At 35.6% G+C, this 25,615-nt stretch overlaps 1 pseudogene; it reads left to right on the top strand.

The window, feature by feature from the left end:
• On the top strand, positions 1–23,946 carry LOC141507461 (olfactory receptor 52I1-like; annotated as a pseudogene).
• Positions 23,947–25,615: the final 1,669 nt, after the last annotated feature.

The raw sequence follows: 25,615 nt of genomic DNA, 5'->3' as shown, positions 1-25,615 counted from the left end.
ATGACTCGTTCAAGAACTTCATTTAAGGAGGGCCTTCAGGCTAGCCACTTCTTCATTCTCTTCTGGGCTGCATCAGTACCTTCTCCAACAGATTTCAAGGTAAGTATCTTCCCTAAACCCAATTTTTCAATTTCTTTTTCTATGCTCTATTCCCCTATTAAAATGTAAGTTATGGGAGGGAAGAGGCTCTTTCTGTGTATAATGATACACAGTGAGTAGTTAACAATGATAAGCATAAGCATGGAATGACTTGTGGGATCTGATGCTGAGCGAAGGGAGTAGAACCAAGAGAACAATGTACACATTAACAACAACATTGTGAGATGAACAACCATGATGGAAGCAGCTCCTCTCACAAGTCCAGAGAGCTGGGACAACTGTATTAGACCAGCTAAGGACTATATTATCCCCATTCAGAGGAAGAAAAAACAAAACAAAACACATACCAAAAAAAAACAATCTTTCAGAATGTGATGAACATTTTATAAAAATTATCTCTTATGTATCTTTCCCTTAATCCTAATTCCTCATACCAAAAGTTACTAATCTGTAAGCATGTTTATCAAAATATATATGTACAATGCTAACCTACCTGACTGTTCACCACTGAGGAGAGGTGGGTGGAAAGGGAGGTGGAAGGAAATTTTGTAACTTAAAAATATACAGGTGCATATGGATGAAAATTAAGAAATAAATTTTTAAAATTTTTTTTAAAAATTTAAATGTATTAGAAAAAATCCATATTTTATTTAGGCTAGAATTTGTTCTCATTAATTTAATGCCATTATCCTATGAACACTAAGACAGACCTGTATGACTTAGATCACTAGTTTCTCTGAGGGCTTCTCTACATGGAGACTCCAGGTACTCAGCCACCATTGAGCCCCTGCAACTCAGGCCCCATGCAACTTCTTTTATTTATTCACTATGGATAGGATTTTATGCCTACAAGATCTCTTATTGTTCACACTATGCCATATCTACTACTGAAATAGTATTTTAGGGGGGTAAGTGTAGAATAAATGTTAAAGTGAAAACATTTTTAGTGGAAGTGTTTAAAGTGGAGGAGTGAATGACTGTTGCATAGAATTCTATGATACTTAGGAGACAGAACCAATCATCTTTGTGACAATGGATAGAATTACTCAAATTACTCAATTATTTCTGCATGAAGTAGTCCTGGATTGCCAGTGATAGAGAGTAGCTTTGGTAAATCTTAATATGGAGATTAGTGAACAGGGTAGAACAAAACTCTAATGACAAATAGCAACAGCAAAAAAGAATGCTTCATGGGAGCCAACCTTACCTAGAGGAGAATAGGCTTGATATGGTAGGTACAATGGGGCCAGGACAGAAACCAAGGGATATATCTTTGTGAGAGTGTCCAGGATAGACTGATAGCCTTGTTACACAGATGAAATTTCACTGTTAACCAGGATCAACAATGAGCTTCTAAGAGTTGAAAAAGTCAAGAGGTCCAGCACTTGGGCACTCAAGACTAATATTCAACAGATACTGAGTGATAAGTAGGAGCTTGAATTCCCTCTGCCAAGAGCACAACCAAAACACCCAGTAGACTTCTTAGGGGACAATCAGATGAAGAACAGTTTTTTCTACAATCATATATGTGAGTATGTATGTAAGTATGTATCCAAATATGTATATACATGTGACCTTCTTCATTGTATGGCATGAAGTTAGGCTTAAGTATATGCAAGTTATGCTTGTTGCTGTAATAACATTTTTCCTGAGTTCTAATTATTCTTGACTTTTCTGAAGCTCTAACACTTCCCACCATTTCCCTTGTTCTTAATATCTCTTCTCATCCCTTCTGAAACACGGATTTCTTTTGACTTTTCCTTCTGCTTCTCAGACTGCTTCTCTCTAATGGATAACTATCCTTCTGCCTGTGATTGAATGGGTGTGTGCCCCCAGACTCTCTCATTTGCCTTCTCTCTAGATACTCTCTCAACACCTCCTGAGCATTTAGTAACCTTTATTGATTCCTCATACGTATCAATTTATCTCTCATCTAAAGATATCTATATTTATATCTATATAGGGAAAAATGAAAAGGCTATAAGTTGGCATGGCTTGTGGAAAAACAAAAATTGGTGCATGTGTTCCATATAGGACTGATTCTATATACAGTATATCTCAGGTTTTTGCATGGAAGAACTCTTTTTCCGGTGATGAAGGAGGATGCACTCTGCAGTCTCCTGGAAGAATCTTAGTGGCCCCTTCCCTCCAGGAGGTTAGGATATTGGTCTATTAGCTAAAGTCTCTATTATCCAAATATCTTTCAATGAGAATCAAATAATAGCTGAGCTTGAAGTCTAAATTCTCTCACGCTAATCATCATCTTCTCTGCCCCCTGCCCTCCCCAACTTTCCAGAGAAGTTTCAGATCCTGATTCCATTACCATGGCTTGTAGTTCAGAGAAAAAACTGACATAAACTGATCCTAACCAGACTGACAATATTTTTGCACCATAGAAAAGGAGTAGATGCTGGATCTTGCTTCATGTTCTTGTTAATATTTTTTGCATTTACTGTTTCACTAGATATGCTTTCAGTTTTGTCCAGTTGTTTCTGTGTTTGGTTGTCTTTTGTGGGGGTGGGGAATACAATGAAAGGTGAAAAGAGAAAGAAGAGAAGAGAAAGGAGCACTAGAAAGGCAGAACTGGACATGGAGTCAGGATAGAGTTGGGTCAGTCCTGTCAGGGGTTGGTGGTTCAGGAAAAAAAGCCACTAGATCTCCTCCACCTAGTGAATCTCTATTATTCTGACTATCCACTGCCCCAACTAGATGCTGTATTAGGTGATCAAATCATATTAGCTAACCAGAAAGAGAGTTGGAGGTTGAAGACTAGTTAAGTAGAACTAGGCTACTCACCAAGGTGCCCAGGAAACATGGCACCAATAGGGAGGAGATATGGCAGAGTGTAGTTCTAGAACTATCAAGAACACCTCCAGAAGATGCAAGTAAGTCTCAGTATTATTAATGTTAACTACCCTTCAATACATGTGCTTAGCTCCCCATGTGTATATATCCTATATGCAATTCTTGGGCCTCTCTGCCCTTCTGACTGAGAGTATATTTATAGAAGAATGAGCTCTTCTACTTTAGTGCTATTAAACTCAAATAGAAATGAGGGTTACTAATCTTTACATAAAGATCTCTATGTCTTAATTTTAAAACATAATATTATCCATATTTTATTATATTTAATTGGTTTACTTAAATATTTCCCAATACCATTTTAATGTTTCAAGCTATACTCAGAAGTGGGCTGCATCCAGCATGAGGGCCATATTTTTGACACATCTTCTTTACCTTATGACTTAGATTTGAACTGTATATAATTTTGATGATTAGTAAAATATACCAATGATGGAAGAGTCAATATCTATAAATTGCAAAATACTATGAACCAAAAAGTATCTAGAAACCGGAAGGACTTTCTGGAAGACCATTCCTGAATTTGTATATATGGATGCAAATATACATCTTCATGTATGTCAGGGTTTAGGATTATATATATATATGAATATCTATAAGATTTATATATTTGTATGAGAATATTATACCCAATAAATGTTTATTAACTGATTAATACATATTCTTATAGATATATATTCATATAGCTATAACTAATAATTAATTCTAAACCCTGAAGACAAAAAACTAGGTTAAAGACAGCCCTTTCCCTCAGAACTAACAGTGAATTTGAGGAAAAAAAGCAAATTGATATATAAAAATAATATATATAGATATAGATATAGATATAGATATAGATATAGATATAGATATAGATATAGATATAGATATAGATATAGATATAGATATAGATATAGATATAGATATAGATATGCTAGATAGAAAATAGTTAAGAGGATTGAAGGCATTAACAGGAAGAGATATCAGGAAAACTTCAGTATTCTCCATTTGGGGTGTGAACCACATTTCCTAAGCCACTATGGACTTTAACAGTAAGGTAGATCTTGGTCACCCTCTTTAGAGTAGGAGGATTCTTGGTCTACTAATGCTCAGTGAATGCTGTCTTAATCAGGTATTAGTCATTCCTTGGGGACCATCTCTGGGGTATGTGCACTGGAAAATACCTGAAACCAGGGTGCTAAACAACTCCCCAAGCACACTTTTGTTCCTTCCACCAAGGAAATGTATTTGAGCAAGGTCCTGCCCAACCTTGCTGTCTTTTTTCCTACTGACTCAGTCCAATAGCTGCTGTTCCACTTCTGCCTTCTCCTGTTCCTATCTCTGAGCTGGATCCACATGCTCCCACTTATGCTAATGAACCAGTATGGCCCTAGCCCCATGAGACTGGATCCATGTTGATTTAAGCTTCTTTTTTTTTTCCCTTTATCCTTTTTAAAATGACTTTCTCCTTTGTTATTGTCTCAATTTGTTTAACTTTATTACTCACCTCATTTCACAGCTTGAAACTATCTCTTTAAGATGACCATCCCCTTTGCTGTTCTCCCCAGGCATATCTTACCTGTCCTAAATTTGATTCCCATGTGACTACTTTCCCTCAGAGAGGCCAGTGGTTTCCTACCTTCATTTTAACTTTTCTAAACCAAAACTTCTGCTAATCTGCTAATCAGTCTGTCCTTTAAGAAATTCACTATCTAGTTGCTTTTCCACAGGTCCTAATTTGTGAACTTTTATATTAGGCTGTAAATTTTTTTGTGGTAACTTGTAAACTATTGGGCAACCCATGAATTAAAATTTGAGCCTTTTTATAACCTCTCTGAGTCAGAGAAAATTGAGTTCTTCACAAAGTGAATCCACATAGGTCCTTAAGCCCCCTTTCCTGGAAGCCTATTTTCTCGCCTCTTCCAATCCCTGGAACACAGCACTTAGGATTCCACCTTGAACACAGGACCATTCAACTTTTGAAAAATTAAAGTTGAATTCTCTTTATTCAGATAAATATATTTAATATTTTCTTGATATGAATCAGCTTGGAGCAGCTAGGTGCCACAGTAGATAGAGCACAGGCCCTGGAGTCAGGAGTAGCTGAGTTCAAATCCAACCTCAGACACTTAAATAATTACCTAGCTGTGTGGCCTTGGGCAAGCCACTTAACCAATTTGCCTTGCAAAAACCTAAAAAAAATGATATAAATCAGCTTATTTCTACCCCTGGACTTATACACTAAAGTTAATCATTGAGACAGATTTCAAATTCTTGTTGCATAGAATTTTGTCTGCAAAATTTGTTACTGATTTTCAGTTTTTCCTTATTGAGCTTTAGTGCTTGTTTCCTGAATGTTGTCACTTACTGATCCAAGATAGTAAACTTGTTTATATATATTTCTTCAACTGCTGCCCCCAACTTTTATTCCACTGATCCATGTGCTCCTGACCTAACCACGTTTTCCTTAGTCTGTCAACATATTCTCCTTTCAGGATCCTCCTGATCAAGCAGCATATATCTGAAAACCATGGAGAGAAAGAGACTATTACAATGGGATTCTGGGAATTATTCTCATAAGAGACCTGGAGAAGGGTCTAGGAATAAGAGAAAAGACTCATTCCAGTGTTAAATCCCAATTCACCTCAAAAGGATGAGCTATCCTATTTGATTTAAAAGACAGATCTAGATTCTCCAAGTCTATATGCTAGGATAGAAGATTGGGGAGATAGAATAAATTATTAGAGAGAAGTTGTGTGGCCTAGGAAATGGTCAATGATTAATCAGTCAACAACTATTGATTACCATATGTCTGAAACTTTACTAATTGTTTAGGATACAAAGAAAGAAAAAACAAACAAACAAAAATCTAATCAATCCCTTGCCCTCAAAGAACTCACATTCTAATAGGGAATATATAAAGGAATTCAAAGCAGTGGCTCATCATGGTCAAATGCAATATTCCAGAAAATGTCTCCTAATTGATTTCACAGAATTATAGAATCAAATCTCTCTTTTCATTTTTTAGGATCAACCTTAGATTTATGTTTCACTTTAACTCATATAAACAAAGTCATCCTCTTCCCCTTCTAAATAGTCACTCTAATTGATACTTTCTCTCTTTGTGAAGTTAGAAGGAATTATCTTTCTTTTCTCAAGTATGGGAATGCCTATTCCCAGGTCAGACCAGAAAACCAAATGTCAGAGGGGAAACACCAAGTCCAACTCATTTGCAGTCCTTACTGCAATACTTGATTTAGCATAGAAGGAACTGAGTTCAAATCCAACCAAAGATGCTTACTAGCTTTTGACTTAACCCTGTTTGCCTTGCATTAAGGACCATTTCCAGTTGTCCAAACAGTGAACAAGTGGGGTTTGGCCAGAGAACAATTGCTGATTGAAAATAAGAGCCAGAATTATTTGGGATTGAAAATAAGAGCCATAATTATTTGGGATTCCAGAAATGGAAGTAAGAATTGAAAAGGCATGGTGGGGAGGAGGAGGGAAAGGGGGGTGAGGAATGAGGAAGAAATGAAGGGTATTAGCAAAAGATATCAAAGAGAAAAGGAAATGAGAGAAAGGAGAGGGAGGGAAGAAAGTAAGGGAAATGTGAAGGGAGAAGGACAAAGAGATGGAGATTAACAAAAGTTAGTCAGAATTGATGAGAGAATTTAGGTTGTATAAAACATGGGGGAAAAGAGAAAAAGAGAGAGCATGAGAGGCTGCACAGTAGGAAAGAAAGATTGGAAGATAATATAATCAGTTGGTAAAGACTATCTCTCCACACTAACCTACTCATAGGACCCCTCCCACAACTCTCTCAGACCCATCTCATGAGATCTACATCCCATATCTCCCATTCCCCAAAGTAATGACCCATGAGTTCTGCCGTGATAGTGTTATTAGCCTTTTATATCTGATCCCTGAGAAATCTCTAGGCGGAGAATTCTCCAGATACAAAATGAATTTCTTGAACTCCTGATTGGTCAACTCTTCTAAGTATTACAGTGGTCTGCAACAGACACACTGTTATATCTGCCCTGGGCCTGATTCAATAGCATATGATAGAAAAAATGCTTCCCTTGAAAGTAAATTGGGGTCAACAAGTCAAGATTACCTTGCTAACTTACTTCTTGATTCAACTGATTTCACTCCTTGATTTACTGATAATCTTTTCCTCAATACCTTCTGCTTTAGGATAATACAGGTCCTCATTATTAAGGAACAAACCTGGACAAGCCTAAATTTTTAGTGATCCTTCAGTGAAATCATACCCCATGGCTCCTCCCCTCTAATTTCCCACTCTAATATCACTTCCTCATATTCTAAACTTTACTAATTTCTACCAGTTTATTCCCCCAATTTTTTAAGATTTCCTATGCTTCTTCAATTCTTCAGATCTCAGTTCAGGAGAGAAATATAAAGTAGAAAGAGTTGGAGTGTCTCACAGACCAAGAGATCTGTCCCAATAAACAAGAGTTCAGGTTATGATTCTGACCCTTCCTTCTTCTCACCTAATGAAGACTAGTAATGACAGGCAAAGTTTATTAATATACAATCTCACTTTCCCACCATTAATTCTTTTTTTTTTTTTTTTTTTTTTTTTAGTTTTTGCAAGGCAGTGGGATTAAGTGGCTTGCCCAAGGCCACACAGATAGGTAATTATTAAGTGTCCGAGGCCAGATTTGAACTCAGGTACTCCTGACTCCAGGGTTGGTGCTCTATCCACTGTACCACCTAGCCTCCCCCCCCCATTAATTCTTAAAAGAGCCCATCACACCACTCAGTTGCAGAAGGTTGCAGAATTCAGACCATATGAGATTCCTAGATGGATAAAGGAGGACCGACTCTGAGAGAGACATTTGAGAATATTTTCATGTTAGAAAGAGATGGATATTAAGAGAGACCTGGGTTTGAACCCTACTCCTAGAAATGACCAGGTATGTGACTTTAGGCAATGACTTCATCATTCTGGACCTCAGTTTCTTCATATATATTATAAAACTGGTTAACAAATATAATGCATTGAAATTTACAAAGGCCTTTAAATATATTTTTGTTTGAGCCTCACAACAATCTAGACCTTTATTTCTTCAGCTAAGATATAATAATAGTTAGCATATATAGTGCATTGAGGTTTACAAAGATCTTTACATATATTTTCTCATTTGAGTTTCACAATAACCCTACCAACATAAGTATAACCAAAATCTGATGAAAGTAAGTTTCACAAAATGTAGTAAATTGCCCACAGTTATATGGCTATTATGATCAGGAGAAAGATTCAAACTCAAGTCCCATCTGATTCTTAAGTCCAGTAGCCTTTCAAGTAATTCATATTGTACCAAATGAATTCAAAAATTCTCCTATTATCAAATTATCTCATACCTATTGAGAGGAAAATCTCCAAGCTTGTTCCAATTCTAAAACTCTATTGTTTGCAGAAACTATATTCAATCTTCACATAAAATAGGTGTAAATTATAGGGGCTCTGACTGGAAAAGATGTTTGTGTGCTCAGTACTCTAATAAGTTTTATTCACATGGATACTCTTACACATAAAGTCCTAAATCTTTCCATCCTCTGTTCTATATGCCTGGTAACGTGGGCTCTCTTTTTTCCCTTTTCACAAGCTTAGCAATGTTCTTAAAGTCTTTCTACTAGATCCCAAATCCAATTCACTCAGTCTTGTTTTTAATGTATAATTTCAATTACAATAATTTTTTTTTAGATTTTCTTTTTGTTTAAGGCAATGTGATTAAGTGACTTGCCCAGGATCACACAGTTAGTCAATCATTAAGTGTCTGAGGTCACATTTGAACCCAGGTCCTCCTGACTCTATCACTCAGTCTTAATAATTTAAGTGCAGATAGAACAATGATATTCCCTATTCTCTAACTTCACTCCTTTGTGAAGATCCCCAAAGTCTGGAGGTCTACAAAATTCTTAGTGGCAGTATAACCTACCTCCTGTGCAGGGAGAAGCTAAGGGAGAGGGTTAGGGTAGCACCAGAAGGGACTAAGGAGTGGCTTAATGCATGACATAGGGTTGTGTTTCTACATATGTCTGAAGGAGTAAAAACTATAGATAAACCTTAAATTCTTAAATTAAGCTTAGGAATTTACAGTAACTTAGCTGAAGGCATCATCTTGCCTAGGAGTTAGGGTCTTTGTGAACTCAAGGTGGCCTTTAGAAATTTATGATCTATAACTAGGAGAGCCTGGTAAGATACCTAGGAGACACTAGTTTAGAAAGGATTAAAGAGTAGACTAGTACAAAGTCAACACAGGAAAGTTAAGAGTTTCAAAGGATTAACTATTTGAACAGAGTGCCTATGTGCTTAGGTACATTCCTTGCTTATAATAGGGGGTTTGCCTATTAAGAACAATACAGAGAAAGGAAAGGATAACATTTGTTTTTTATTATAAAAAAGGAAAAAGATTGCAATATTTTTTTCTACCCAAAGTTCTCCTGCTTCATTAAGATTAGTCAGGAATACTAATTTATTTTTCAGTACTCAGTTTTCTCCTTATAAAAGATGGATAACAATATTTCCATTATCTGCAACTGTTCAGAAGAAACTGCTTTGCAATTGAGCACTATATCCCTACCTTTAGTCTCATTTATAATAGGTCTCAGAGGATCAGGTCGCTTATATCCTCTGAGTTTCTCTTAGGATCCCTTCTAAGAACCTTCACTGCAACAATTCTGGGAAAAAGGGCTGACAGTGACTAAATGCAACAGGAGTAGCAAGGGAGTTCAGCCTCTGAGGCTGCATCACAGCAAGGTTTTGGGTAACTTGAATTCAACTCTAAAAAATGAAAGTAAACATTTCTTAAAGTAACTACTAATAATTGATAATTCATTACCAAGTACTGGGGATAAGTGGAATAGTCCCTCCCCTCCAGTTGCTTACATTTTACTGGAGAGGACAAAACATATCCACAAAAAATTAAAAACAAAGTATTTTGAGCAGGGAGGAGCTAAGAATTTAAGGAATCAGTACAGAGCACAATCTCCCTTCCCTTTCTCCCCAATTGCCCCCCCTCCCCCCCCCATCAGGACTATTTTGGGTAGCAATGTAGCACTTAACTCCTCAGAGCAGTCACTTGGCCCCCACATTTAGAGGAAGTACAGCATAATGACTCACTGAAGTTCCATTGTTCTGCCAACCACCATTTACCTCAGCAACCAGATGTGTTATCTCCTTTAGTGTCTCAGGAGATTTTTGCTAAGATTATAGAGAGGAGTCTTGGGTTCACATTCTTTGTCCCTTCCTATGACTATAGTAGTGTGACTCAGTTGCCAAGAGGAAGGATATTTTATCCTGAAAGGCTTGTCCATGAGTGTCTGGTGTTCAGGAGGTGTTGCTCTTGTCCTTTAATAAACGAAGGAGGTCTGTACTTAAACAATCTTGAAAAGTCTCTTCTTGCCCTCCATACTTAGGATTTTTTCTGCTTTATAAAGTGCTTTCTGAACCATAAAAGCATATCAGTTATTATAATTAATATTCATAGGAGAAAAGTAGCTGAATGTGGTAGCTAATGCACAAGTTTTAGAGTCCTGCCTTTGACACTTATTTGCAGGGTGAACCCGGGAAGGAAACTAAGACTAGAAGGAGCTGGACAGTTTCATATTTTCACTGATAGAGAGGCTTTACGTATTATTAAATTTCTACATTATTGACATCAAAGGTCTCAAACCCAGAAAATTAAAAATAAAATAAATAGCAAAACAAACCTAGGCTAGCATTTGCCAGAGCTAGATTATTTTAATTTTAAATTTCTGATCAAAAATTAATTTCTAATCAAAAATCTAATTAAGAATTATAAATCTGAATGTTGTCTCTGTATGTAAAAATGTCAAACTTCCATGTCAAGGAGCACTTGTCTACATTTCAATGTAGATTTGACTTGTGTCAGTACTCCATGGACAGTTTTGTTATAGCACCAGTAATACCTAAGTTTACCCAATTCAACAAATCACAAATAAGAGACCTCTTGGATGAGGAGAGACAAATTCCATGTTCATTTGTAAACTTTCCATCTCCAACCTAAGTAGGATTCTTATCAACATGAATTTGAAGCAAATGTTATTGAAAGGAAAAAGGTCTGCAACTTTTTAATTCTCTGCTACTATTTCAAACTGAATTTTTCCCTGAAATGAACAGAAGACTTGCAAAAGAGTAAACTGGTTCCTAATAATACCCCAGTTGGAATCCTCAAGCTAGGACACATTTTGAGCCCAGAAAAAGTTTTTGTTGGACTTGGAAGGGATGAGTTTGCTGCTTTCAACTCAATTGTCTTATTTTTTTAATTAAGTGTTGTTTGAAGTTGAAATTTCTCTAGGAGTTTGTGTCTGATTTTACAGAATTCTCACTTTGTAGTGAAAATTTTCTGGTTTTGGTCTCTGAATACTTTGTTCTCTGGCACAACCTGGTAAGAATTTTTATGGTGCACTCTGGTAGGTGTCTTGTACTGTTCTATAAATAGGGGACCTTGTTTTGGCACCCTCTAGTTGCTGGGTATTTCTGAATATCCTTTAGTAGGGAATACTGTTCTGACACCCTGTCATATGTCCACAGTCTATATTGTGTATTGTGTGTTCTGCTTTTGGTATAATGTGAGAGCAAAGTGGTTTTCCCCTTGGTCTAGTGTTCATCTACTGAGAAAATTTGTTTTGAAGTGCTTGGATTCTGTTTCTGTGCTTTGTAGGTGTTGTTTGAGTTGCATATTCTGTGTGGTCAAAGGCAGAATCAAAATCTCCATTGTCTCTGCCTGGTCTGCTTGTTGCCCTGTCTCTCTGTCCAGTTGGCCAGTTCTGCTCTCTCTGTTCACTCCCCTTCCCTTCTAGGTCAGCATCTAGCTGTCTCCTTCTCCTTGTTTTCACAGTCAAGAAATAAAAGAAATTTGATTTTTTTTCTTTTCCAAAACACATGACTCAGCACCATAAGACATCTTTTTCCTGAAGGTCATTTGTTTTTAGAGAAGAAAAGAGTTCTGTTTTTCTCTTCTTAACTTTCTAAGTTCTGGTCTGGCAGTCCTGTGATCCCACTCTGGGAAATTTTATCCTTTCTTCTTTCTCATTCTCTGGGTCTTGATTAGCTATTTCCAGCAGCCTTTGATTTCTGTGTTTTGATTTGCTGATTTTAGCTTCCTGATTTTCCAGGCTCCTGCCTGCTTTCCAGGCACTCCTCAGAGGAACTTTCCCTTCCCTCTGGTTCTTGTGGCTTTTCTAAGGAAAAATTCATTTAAATTTTAAATGTTCTTTGTGAGTTTGCGGACTGGCCAGAGAGGCTCTGTCCATTCCATCAGAGAAGAAGAGAAGAAAGCACCTTCTTTTCAGATCTACCACCCCCTCTGCGTGTTCTGTGGGTGTGTAGAGGGAAATCTCATCCATTCCCCTTTTTTCTCTTTCCCTCTCTGCCTCTGTTTTAAAGCAGCCTGACCATCTGTGTTCTGTTCTGTCACTCTGTTTTAGGCCAGGATTTAGCTTGAATATAGCTCCTCCTTCCTCACTATTTGCAGGAGGCTGAGAAGTTATTCAAATGGGCTAGGATTTTTGAGAGAATTTTTTTTAAGGCTATGCAAGTTAAAATCAAGGAGAATTTTAATGTAAAAAAACATATTTAAAGGGATTTGGTTACTATTGTTATCTTTTAAACTGAAACAAAAATTATACATTTCATGTGATAACAAGTTTTAAAATTTGATTCCTGTAACTGTAATATTTATAGCAGCTCTGTTTCTTGTGGCAAAGAATTGGAAATCAAGGGGATGTCCATCAATTGGGAAATGGCTAAAAAAATTTGTGGTATATGTATATGATGGAACACTATTGTTCTATTGCAAATCATGAGGAAAAAAAGAAATCATGACAAATGGGATTTTAGAGAAACTTGGAAAGATTTGCATGACTTGATGTTGAGTGAGATGAGCAGAAGCAGAAGAACATTGTACACTTTAACAACAAGGTGTGGGGATGATTAACCTTGATGTTATTCCATCAGTGCAATAATCAGGGACAATTTGGGGGGATCTGTGATGGAGAATACCATCAGTATCTAGAGAAAGATCTGTGGAGTTTGAATGAAGACCAAAGATTATTATCCTCAATTTAAAAAAAAAGTTAAGTATTATATAATTTTGCTAACTCTAATAATTTCTTTCTTCCTTAAACATATATTTTTTCTCTCAACACATTCAATATTGGTATATACATACCATGGAAACATTTTAAAGACTATCAGATTGCTTTCTTTTGGGGGAGGAGAGAGGGAGGGGAGGGAGAAAAAAATTGCAAAATTCAAAACCTAACAAAAAATAATTGGTAGAAACTACAATTATATATAATTGGAAAACAAATAAAATATTTATATATTAAAAAAGGAATTAAGAGTAAGACTCATTAATAAACATATGCATTAAAAACAGAAAAAAAGGAATGTTCCTTAGAAAGAACAGTCTGAAATATGGCTAAACTGTATATATAGAAAAATAATAAAAAAGGAAATTTATAAAATGGATTTTGAAAGATTTGAGAAGAGAAGGTTAAAAGGGAAACTGGAAGGTATGAAAAGTTTTGGTTTTCTGAACCATAAAAGAGGTATATTTAACATGAAAGATGGTTTTAATAACTTGAAAAGTAGGTATGCTCAATTTAAAAAAATGGAGTAAACATAAAGTTATGTATTCTTTCTGAGATTGTGAAATACAGATTGGAACTGAATTAAGTTGAGCTCAGGAGTAATAATTGAAGCAAAATTAAATCCTAACATAGTAATGCTACTTTTCCAAAACCTCTGGCAGTGAATTGACTGGGAAATATTGAACTCCAGAAATACTGAATGCTTGGAAAAAAGTATAACTCAGAATGCTAGAACTGAGACTCTGTATTCTAGATGTTATTTGAGTTTATCCTGATCTCAGTCTAACTAAAACAAATGGTTGAAATGTGAATTGTCCTTTTATTCTTTTGGGCTTTTAAAAGGCTAATGTGGAATTGATTATCAGTAACAAATAATCATCTGATCTTAATATTTCAAGTTTCAGTCCTATGCAAGAATATTAAAAGAAGATAATGACAACTTTAGCAGAAAACTGAAGAAAAAAAGTTGTTTTAGACGTCAGTCTGTGATAAATTAATAATAATAATATTATCAATGATGATTATGAAAAGTTGAAATCATTTAGTCACTAGGAGTATAAAGAAGTGAGTAATTTATGTTTCAGAAGTCAAGGACTTATAAGTTTAGATTCAATTTGCTTTTATCAGCATTTTAGTGCTAAAGAGAACAGAATAGGGCTACCTAATATTTTAGTTTTTTGACAATAATAAATTCATAAATTATAAAAAAAATTCTCTTTACTTAAGGCTAAAGATCCTATATGTCTATAAACTGATTGGCATGAAAGCAAATGTTAACTTTTTAAATTATCTTTTCAGTTAGATAACTCATTATGGGCTGATCTGTGTAAGGTAATCTGAAAATGCATTTAACTATATTAAGAAGCTAACTATATTAAGTTTTTTAAATGCATAATTTTGATTGTGATATTTTGATCATCCTTAATGTTCTAATATTAATAAATATTGGTCAATAATTGTATCAGTTATGACTGCTAGTAAGGATAAAGGCTCTAATAAATAAAACATTTGGGAGATTAAAATTGTGCTGTTGACAACAAAATAGAGTGAATGAACTAAGAAAATTTAAGTAATATAAATCTCATGAATTATTTATGCTTTCTGTAATTAAAGTTTTTTGCCTTTGACTTAGGAAATTCATAAGATTATTAAGAGAAGTACAAAGAAAATCTTATTTTACTAAAAAAGGAAATTTTATAATCATCTGGTCATAAATATTTATCAATAGTTTTCTATGCTGCAGAATTTCTACTGAGTAAAGAGAAAAATTTTGCAATTAGATGTTTTCATGGACTTCTGAGGCAAAGTCAAAGTGGTGGCGTAAAACTAGCATGCTCGTGGAGCTTTTCCCGACACAAAGTTAAGTGAAGTCTCTACACAAATATTAAAGCCACAGAACCCACCAAAACAAAAGAGCAAAAAAGCTTCTTGACTCCAGATATGGTGGAAGATCTTCAGTGGAGGTCTGTTACTTCAGGGGAAAAGTAGAGCCTTAGGTCAGCAGGATAGCAGGAAAGTCAGTGGGAGGTTTCTAGCCACAGGACAGCCAGGTCCCAGGAGTTCGACAGCAGCCCAGATCCCAGCTTAGCTAGATAACAGGCCAGCAGGGAAGGTCCCAACACCAGACAAAGTCCGAACCTTGGAAACACTGGAGCAACAGACAGGACTGGGTAGGAAACAGACCATTGTATAAGCAAAGACTGGACATAAAAAAATAAACCTCTGAAAAGGCAACTCCTTGGCTGCATAGGCAACACGTTGTGAAAAGTGATAAGCCAGAGACCAGATCCCAGTTCCAGTACAAAACATTCAGAACCATACTTCCTATACCCCAGGAACAGAGTTCAACTATCAAATTGAGTTTTATAAAAAAGAGAACTAGCCATAGAAAATTTATTCAAATAGAGATGATAAAAATGCCATCTCAGAAAAAAGCAGTGACAAATTAAGATGAGAAATTTCAAAAGAGTTTATGAATTAGACTCAAATCCAAAGCCTCATGAAAAAGTTTAAAGATTTTTAAAACCAAAGAAGAGAGGAAGAATGAAAAAATGGAAAAAAGAAATCAGAGCTATGCAGAAAAAATATGAAAAATTGTCCAATGAAATCAGCTCCTTGAAAAGTAAAAATTATCAACTGGAAGAAGATTGTAACTCATCAAAAAAAAAAACTGTCCAGCTGAAAAAGGAAAACAACTCATTTTAAAGTAAAATTGGGGCTAAGTGGAGCAGTGGATAGAGCACTGGCCCTGGAGTCAGGAGTACCTGAGTTCAAATCCAGTCTCAGACATTTAATAATTACCTAGCTGTGTGATTTTGAGCAAGCCACTTAACCCCATTGCCTTGCCAAAAAAACCCCACTAAAAATAAATAAACAAACAAACAAATAAATAAATAAATGGATGAATAAATTAATAAATAAAAGTAAAATTGATTCACTAGAAGAGAAAGCATAAATGTTAACTGAAGGAAATTAAAACCCTAAAAATCAGCATTGAACAAACAGAAACTAATGACTCTAGGAGACACCAAGATTCCATCAAGTAAAATCAAAAGGTTGAAAAAAACTGAAGAAAATATAAAGTACCTTTTAGGAAACAAACAAATAAAGAGTCAATACACTGGATAGAGTACCAGGCCTGGAATCAGGAGGACCTGAGTTCAAATTTGACCTCAGACACTTAATAATTGCCTAGCTGTGTGACCTTGGGCAAGTCATTTAATCTCATTACCTTAAATAAATAAAAAATTAATAAAGAAAAGAAAAAACAAATGATCCAGAAGAGATTTATGAATTATTGGTCTATAATCGGTACCAAAAAAGAAAAAAGCCTGGAAAATATTTCTCAAGAAATTCTCATGGAAAACTGTCCTAATAAATACTAAATCAAGAAGACAAAATAGTTCTTGAAAGAATATGCAGAAAAGATAGACTTCCAGCCAAGATGGTGGAGAGAAGACAGGCACAGTTCTAAAGTCTGATCTTTCCCCATCTATCATATGAAACAAACCTCTTAACAGAAATCCAACCCACAAAACCCAGAAAGAAAAGCCAGGAGAAAGAACATCTACCTCAGGATTTGTCTCCCACAGCAGCCTTGGGCGAATCCAGGCAGGGCACAGAGGGCAGATCATCCCCGATCAGCCGTATTAGCAGTTGAATTGGAGCTGGGGAACCTGAGGGCCCAAAAGCCAGACCTGCTAGATCAGGAATGGGGCTAGATGGTAGGGTCTTGAGTCAACTAGGGAGCAGAGGCACTGGTGTAGGCACTGACCCTCTGGAGCTTGCCGACAGGGCTGGGGGGAGAGTTATGGTGAAGGAGAGCTGCGGACACCATCCCTGTGCTCCTCTGGTCTAAGGAACTCTGAGTTCATGCCTCCATTGCTACTGAGGCCTCTTTCCAGAACAAACAATTGCAGACTACTTCTGCCTCAGGTACAGGTGTGTGAGCAGAAGAACCAGCCCAACTGACAATAGGGAGAGAAATAACCAGGAAGGATGGGATTTCAGGGAAGCCTGGAGGGATTTGCATGAACTGATGCTGAGTGAGATGAGCAGAACCAGAAAAACACTGTACACCCTAACAGCAACATGGGGGTGATGTTCAACCTTGAAGGACTCACTCAGTGCAATAATCAGGAACAATTTTGGGCTGTCTGCAAAGGAGAGTGCCATCTGTATCCAGATAAAGAGCCATGGAGTTTGAACAAAGTTCAAGGACTATTCCCTTTAATTTAGAAAAAAAAACCAGATATCTTATTGTCTGATCTTGTTACCTCTTAAACTTCTTGTCTTTTCTTTAAGGATGATTTCTCTCTCTCATCACACTCAATTTGGATCAATGTACAACATGGAAACAAAGGAAAGACTGACAAATGGCTTTCCATGGGGTGGGGTGGGGGGAGGGAAGTAAGATTGGGAGGAAAACTGTAAAACTCAAATAATATCTTTAATTTAAAAAATTAAATAAGAGATACTGAGGAAAAACTAAAAAAGAAATTAAGAACAATCCAAGAAAAGCAAAAATTAGAAAAAAGAAAATAAACCAATTGGAAAAGGAGATCCAAAGCTCCCGGGGGGGGGGGGGGGGGGGGGGGGGGAATGACTCTTTAAAAATTAGAATTGGGCAAGGGGAATTCAATGAAGGTATGAGACCAAGAAGTAATGAAACAAATTATAAAGAATAAACAAATAGAAGAAGTGAAACACCTCACAAGAAAAACAAAAAATTTGAAGAATATATCAAGAAAAGAAAATATAAGAATAATCAGATCTGAAAACTTGGATAAAAAATATCTTAATACAATAATAAAAGGAATGATCAAAGAAAATTTCCTGTAAGTGTAAGAATAAGAAGGAAAGTAGAATTAGGAAAAATTCACCAATCACCACCAGACCATCCTACATGGAAAACTGAGGAATATCACAGCTAAATTCCAATACCCTCAAATTAAAGAGAAAATATTAAAAGTAACTAGAAAAAAAATTTAAATGTGGCAGAGCCACAATTAGAATTCCATAACACCTAGAAGCAGCTATGGTTCTTGGAATACTAGACAAAAAAGAGCAAAGGAACTGGAATTGTAGCTGAAAATATCATACCCAGCCAAGTTAAACATAATTCTGAACAGAAAAAGGGGGGCCTTCAATGAATTGCCAGGCTTTCAGGCGATTTTGCAAAAAGATCTGAATTTAATAGAAAATTTGACATTCAAGAAGAAAGAGAAATATAAGAAACACATCAAAGACTAATTTCAGGAGACTCTATAAGGACAAAGTATTTATTATCTATAAAGGAAATTAAATCATATGTCTAAGATTGTCATTAATAATTGAGTAGTTAGAAGAAAAGATTGAGGTAGAGCTGAATAGGATGGAATTCTTAAAGTCAAGTGATCTAGAAAATGATAAAAAAAATAGTTATCTTATACAAATGAAGAATTACATGAGAAAGGAGAGCTAGCAATTCTGAAAACCTACTCTCATCAGGAATGGATTAAAGAGAGAACAATTCATATACATAAGTGTCTGTCTGTGTGTGTTTGTGTGTGTGTGTGTGTGTGTGTGTGTGTGTGTGTGTGTCTAAATTCAAAGAGAAATGAGGAGGGGATAAGGAGAGTATTAGTTATAGGGTAAGAAAACAGGATAAGAAGATAAATAGAGGGGAGTGTAAATTAGTGGGGGGGTTTGGAGGGTGTATAGATCAGTGAGGAGGGGTGTATAAAAGGGTGTTTAAGCAAGGGATTCCTGAAAGGTGGTAGATTAAAAAATAGTGATCAGAAATAAAGTAGAGGAGTGAGGAGGGCATTTTGCTTTCAGGAAATGTTATAAAAACAAGAGCTATACATAAGTCAAATACATACATACATATATATATATATATGTGTGTATGTATGCATATATTCATATATATATATATATATATATATATATATTAGGGGGTTTTTTAGGGGGTTTTTTTTGGCAAGGCAATGGGGTTAAGTGACTTGCCCAAGGCCACACAGCTAGGAAATTATTAAGTGCCTGAGGCCAGATTTGAACTCCAGGGCCGGGCTCTATCCACTGCACCACCTAGCTGCCCTCATACATATATATTTTGGAGGGCATATATATATATATATATATATATATATATATATATATATATATATATAATATATGTATATATATATATGGATATATATTTTTTAGAGTAGATAGATAAATAGATAAGCATGTACTTATATCTATGTATATCTCCATGCTTAATTAAAGTCACCCTGGGGGGAGTTAGGAGGAAATATATAAAAAAATAAAAGAAATAAAAATAAATTAGTTAATTGTTTAAAAAGTGATATATTGCTAATATTACTATATATTGCTTTAGAAGCTATAGCTAAAGAGTCAGATTAGCAGACTATAAGAGTTGCTTATACAATTTTTGTTCTAAAAGATTTGATATTGAGATAGATATCTGTCTAAAACATATACTATATCACTTGTTCCCTAGGATAAAATTGAAGATCATTTAAATTTAGCATATCTGTCTAAAACTATATATAAATATATATATTTTATATATAACTATTATATACATTATATGCTTACATATATATATATAACATTTTAAATCTAATTTAAATAAAAATATGCCAGACAAAAATAAATCTTTAGAATAAAAAATTAAGGAAGAAAATTTTGTCATCCTAAAAGGTATCATAAATAATAAAGTAATATCAATACTAAATATATATGCACTAAGTGGTATATATATATATATATATATATATATATATATTCAGATTCTTAGAAAAGAAGCTAAATAAGTTACAAGTAGATTAAGACAGTAAATTATACTAGTAGGGGAGCTCAATATCCCTCCCGCAGAATTAAAAAAAAAAATCTAACCACAAAATGAACATGAAGGAACTTAAGATGGTGAAAAAGAATTTAGAAGCTAGATTTGATGGACCTCTGGAGAAAACTGAATGAGGATAGAAAGTCATATACTTTTTCTCAGTGGAACATGACACCTCTAGAAGAACTGACTTTATATTAGGGCATAAATGCTTTACAATAAAAAGAAGGCAGAAATATTAAATGCATCCTATTCAGATCATAATATAATAAAAATTGCATGTAATAAAGGGCTTGGAAAGGCAAACTAAATAATTAGAAACTAAATAATATAATTTCAAAGAATGAGGGAGTCAAATAACAAATCATAGAAATAACCAAAAATTTCATTGAAGACAATGACAATAATGAAGAAACATGCCAAATCTTGTGTGCCAAATAAACAACCAAAGTTGTTCTTAGGAGAAATTTTATATCTAAATGCTTTCATGAATAATAGAGAAAGGAGAAGTCAATGAACTGTATATGCAACTTAAAAAGTTGGGAAAAGAACAAATTAAAAATCCCCAATTATCAAATTAGAAATTCTGAACATCAAAGGAGAGATTAATAAAATTGCTTGACCTAGGTCTGATCCCAAATGATCTGCATCTTAGGTCAGCTACTTCTTTTTTGGTTTTATTTGTAAGACGTTACTTTTTGCAAGGTATCCTCTATTTTCCTGTAGTATTTTTTGGTTTTTCCTTTTGATCAGAAGAGTTGTGTTTTGGAAAAGTACTTAGCACAAAGAGGCTAGCCCAGCATCATGGAGACCTGCCCCAGAAGTATTGCAGCAGCCTTCCAGAATCCCTTCCAGGAATCATTAGGGATGTTGTTGCCCTGCAAAGTTCCTGGATATGGGGAAGCCAGCCTTAGCTTCCTTCCAGGACCCTAGGAGTAGTTTCAAGACCAGTCACCTGTTTAAAAGCTTTCAATTAACAAGGCTCAAAGCTGAGCCTGAAGAACTCTGAGATAATCTACAGGAGAGAAAAGAGGGAAGGGATGGAATTTCCCTCCCTACACACAAACCAAAATGAGTGAGAGTGAGAGTAGCAGTTGTGACAGATCAACCTCGGATTATTAGTAAGAAGAGGGAAGAGGGAAATTCAAAGTATGACAATACAGCATAGTTTAGCAACTATTTCTCTGGGGTATTATAAAGACTGATGAAATGTGGAAAGCCCAATACAAGTCTTAAAACACTATATATTTGTGAACTGTTATCACTGATACACATATAGCAATCCTACATATAAAAATATAGCAATGATATAAATTGCAAAAGCATAAGCAGGAAAAAGCTTATTTCAATAACAGAAATAAATGGTATATATGGTATATATATATATATATATATATATATATATCAAAGAGAAAAAAGTAGTTGCACAGCACTACATATTACATATAGTATATCCTGTTAAAGAATTGGGTTTGGCTAGATGAGTGATGGCCTCTATGTTTTTCCTGGTGTATCCTATCTAATTCTAATCCCTGGCCCTTCTGATATTTTTACCCTAACTTTCTATTTTTTATTTTTTTTTTTTAGGTTTTTGCAAGGCAAATGGGGTTAAGTGGCTTGCCCAAGGCCACACAGCTAGGTAATTATTAAGTGTTTGAGATCGGATTTGAACCCAGGTACTCCTGACTCCAAGGCCGGTGCTTTATCCACTATGCCACCTAGCCACCCCCTAACTTTCTATATTTCAAATAGTTGATAAATAATATTACATAATGGCTGAGCTTGTAGGTGGCTCAGGCTAAGTGAACTGTTTAACTATGTTAGGGACATTTTGGTAAAACTTGTTTAGCTCTTGGATTAAAACTGTTTATCTGAAGTGATACTATGTTTTGTTCAATTCTCTGATTATATTGGGGAGAGGAGGATTGGGATGGGTAATAATACATACTTTCAACTACATAAGAGCCATAATTCATTGCTATTATCTAACTCTATTGCTCTTTCCCCTTAAATAAGACATTTTGAATATCATAAAATGATAACTCTTAGCTTGTAGATTGTTCAGGCTGGCTATCATAGAATGATCAAGGTGTACTCTGTTTCACAGCTACATTTGGGTCATTATGGTAAAACTTGTTTATCTCTGAGATTAATCCTGTTTATCTGAAGTGATATTCTCCTGTAATAGAAGTATACTTGGTTGAATTCTCTGATTTTCTGGGGGGTTGGTATGGGTACTAATACATATTTAATTTTTATAATAGCCATAATTCTTTGAGTTATTATCTAGCTCTATCACTCTTTCTTTAATATGTGGGCTTATTTTTCTCCTCCAATGAAACAAATTGAAGTTTTGATGGCTGTTGCTTTATAACACAATTTAAGATCTTGATACAACTAAGCCACTTTATTTTGCATTTTTTTCATCAATTCCTTTGCTATTCTTTTGAATGGTCAGTTTAAGAAATTTTATTTTCTGGCTGTTCACTGACCACCTTTTCACACTGTCAAGCTCAAAGGCCAGTCGCTTTCAGATTTCATTCTCTTTATTTTCTTGAAACTTGAGGGATTGGCCATTCTTCATTCCTGCAGCACCTCTTCTGTGTTCTGCTATCTTCCAAAGTATAGACAGTGGTCTAGAGATCATGTCCACCATTTCTTTCAGACCCTAAGGATGTCAGCTTTATGATCTGAAATCAGTAAGAAGAGTACTTAATTGGGCGGCTAGGTGGCATAGTAGATAAAGCACCGGCCTTGGAGTCAGGAGTATCTGGGTTCAAATCCGATCTCAAACACTTAATAATTACCTAGCTGTGTGGCCTTGGGCAAGCCACTTAACCCCATTTGCCTTGCAAAAAAAAAAAAACCTAAAAGAAAAAAGAAGAGTACTTAATTGCCTTTGAAACTTTTATTTTTCTTGGACATCTGTCTCCAGTTAGTCATTTTTGTTCTTTTTTACTAAGACAAAAGATCTTTTAATTGGCAGGGAAATTAGAGATCAAATAATAATTACCATTAAGTAGGAGATGGTGTTGGGCCTAAGACAGGCTCTTTGTCCTTTTAAAAACTATGTGGTTTTATCCATAGGAAAGAAAGTGCCATTGTTATGCTGGAATTATCTGGCAATTAGACGTCAGATAATCCTTTCCTCTTTGTGGACATCCCAGGAGAGGAGTGAGCACACCTCAGGTTGGCAGTTCCTTGAGCATCATGGATTCTGTAATCCTCATAATGGAACACTGTTTCTTACAGTGATCTGGGTTGACTCTTTGCTACATTATTTCATGTACTGCTTCCTATGAATTCTAGCAGCTGTCAATATCAGCATGGCAATCTTTCTGGTTCCCAAGATGTTGAGCATCTTCTGGCCAGGCAATGTTGTCATATTCACTGCTTGCTTTGTTCAGATCTATGTGGGCCATGCAACCATGGTTACAGTGACAGTTACTAGCCATGGGTTTTAATCATTATATGGTCATCCACAAACCTCTGCATTACCAAATCATCCAAGATGATATTGGGGATTGACCTGTTTATCATGGTGAAAGTAATTCTAATCATGACTCCACTGAACTGGATGGTGATTCAACTGCCATTCTGTGGCTCCTACATAATCCATCATGTCTACTGTAAGAACATGGCTCTAGACAAGTTGGCATGTCATGATCAACAGCCTTTATAGTCTGATGGATTCCTCTATCACTGTGGGTTCAGATGTGTCCTTTATTGCCACCTTCTGTCTTCTGATTCTGAAGGCAGTCTTTCACCTTTCTTCCAGGGATGCTCAATTCAAGACTGTCAGTACAAGTAGCTCTCATGCAGAGGTAATGGTGCCCTATTATCTTCCTGGGATGATATCCTACTATGTGAAGTGGTTTGGATAGGATGTTGTGCTTTTGTAAATCCAGGTGCTACTTGCTGGTTTTTATATTATCATTCCATCTGTCTTGAATTTTATCATCTTTGATCTAAGGAAAAACCAGATCCTAGTGATAAAGTTGGGTATGCAAGAAAACTGCTGAAATACTCTGTCAAGGCTCAAATTGAAGAAACCATTTTTGAGGGCTAATTACTAAATGTTATAAGACTAATAATGGGATGAGGATAAGACTTGTGATTGTGTTTGTATAAGAAATTCTGAAAAAAGTAAATTTCCTTTACTAATACAGATAGGTATCATCCCTGAAAATTGTAGTCTTAGAGGTTTTTTTTTTAAAGTGTTGAAAGGTTAGGTGACTTACCCCAGGTTTACCGAGCCAGCATGTATCACAGGCAGACCTTAAACCTAGATATTCCTGACTTCAGGGTCTGCTCCCTCTCCACTATACAACACTGCTTCTCTGGTACTAGGATTGTGACTATGGGGCAGGGGAGAAAAAATCCCAGATATAGAGAACATTATGGCAAATTCTTTTTTTTTTTAGGTTTTTGCAAGGCAATGGGGTTAAGTGGCTTGCCCAAGGCCACACAGCTAGGTAATCATTAAGTTTCTGAGGCTGGATTTGAACTCAGGTACTCCTGACTCCAGGACTGGTGCTCTATCCACTGTACCACCTAGCCGCCTCTGTAGAGCATATTATGGCTAAGGTTATCCGTCTTCTTGAAAAATACCTATTTATACACCGACTAGTGGAGCTGATTTCTGAGAATAAAATATTTAGGAATGAACTTGGTTGGTTAACTTTGACCCTCTTATGAGAGTCAGATAAACAAAGTCTATGACCAGTTTTCATAGGAAGTGTAGAGGAGTTTCCTACTGTGGATGAGAAGATGAATAAGATGAATAAGAACATTTCCAGCATCATCAATTTGCAACTGGATTTTTGATTACAAAACATGGAAAGTACCTCAGTGGATATCTGATCAAAACTACAACTACAAAATAATTCCCTCAACTGCAGTACTGACAAGTTATCAATCACTCTCTTTAAAGACCTCCATTGATGAGAACCCATACTACTTTGCTTGAAATCATTTCACTTTGTGGCATACTAATTACTACTAGGAAATTTTCAATGATGTCGAATCTTGATCTCTCTATTCTTCTTGGATTAGATGAGCAGGTGATTCATTCTAGTCCATTGTTCATATTCAGAACATTGCCATCATCACCTGTTCCATACTGGCTAGATTTTTTGGAGTCTCTGATAACTCCTCCTATGAACCTCTCAAAACAATTCCTAGTGAATTCCTTTTATTTTCCCTGCCCCCTTCTAGTTCAAGATCAGATCATCTTTTTTCTTATAGCAAGTTGCATACTAGAACACAACTGAATGTAAGGAAAGATATAGATATATAGATATAGATATAGATAAAGATTAGAGAACCTTTTTTTCTAGTCCAACATTTGCCCCTGAATTGCTGAGAATCCTTGACCAAACCTCTTAAGAATATAACTTAAGAATGCTTGTAATCCAACAGATTCACCAGGTTATCACTATGATCATCAGGATAGGGTTTTAATAAATATTTAATGAATTATGAACAGATTACTAAAAACAACTCACTTTTCTATAGTTCAAAGGTTATTTATAATCATGTTCCTTACAGCATCCCCCAGTGGCATGGAGCTTAAATATTCCCTCCATTTTACAATTTTAATTGACATTGAAGCTCAATGTTGGAATTGACATACCAAAGTCAAACAGTAAGTGGTATCATTACAAAGGTTTAGGTTCTAAATCAGAGTTC

The sequence above is a fragment of the Macrotis lagotis genome, chromosome 1, assembly GCF_037893015.1.
Source record: "Macrotis lagotis isolate mMagLag1 chromosome 1, bilby.v1.9.chrom.fasta, whole genome shotgun sequence".
NCBI lineage: Eukaryota > Metazoa > Chordata > Mammalia > Peramelemorphia > Peramelidae > Macrotis > Macrotis lagotis.
The sequence above is the reverse complement of the archived record's forward strand: the minus strand, read 5'-3'. Positions and strand labels throughout refer to the sequence as shown.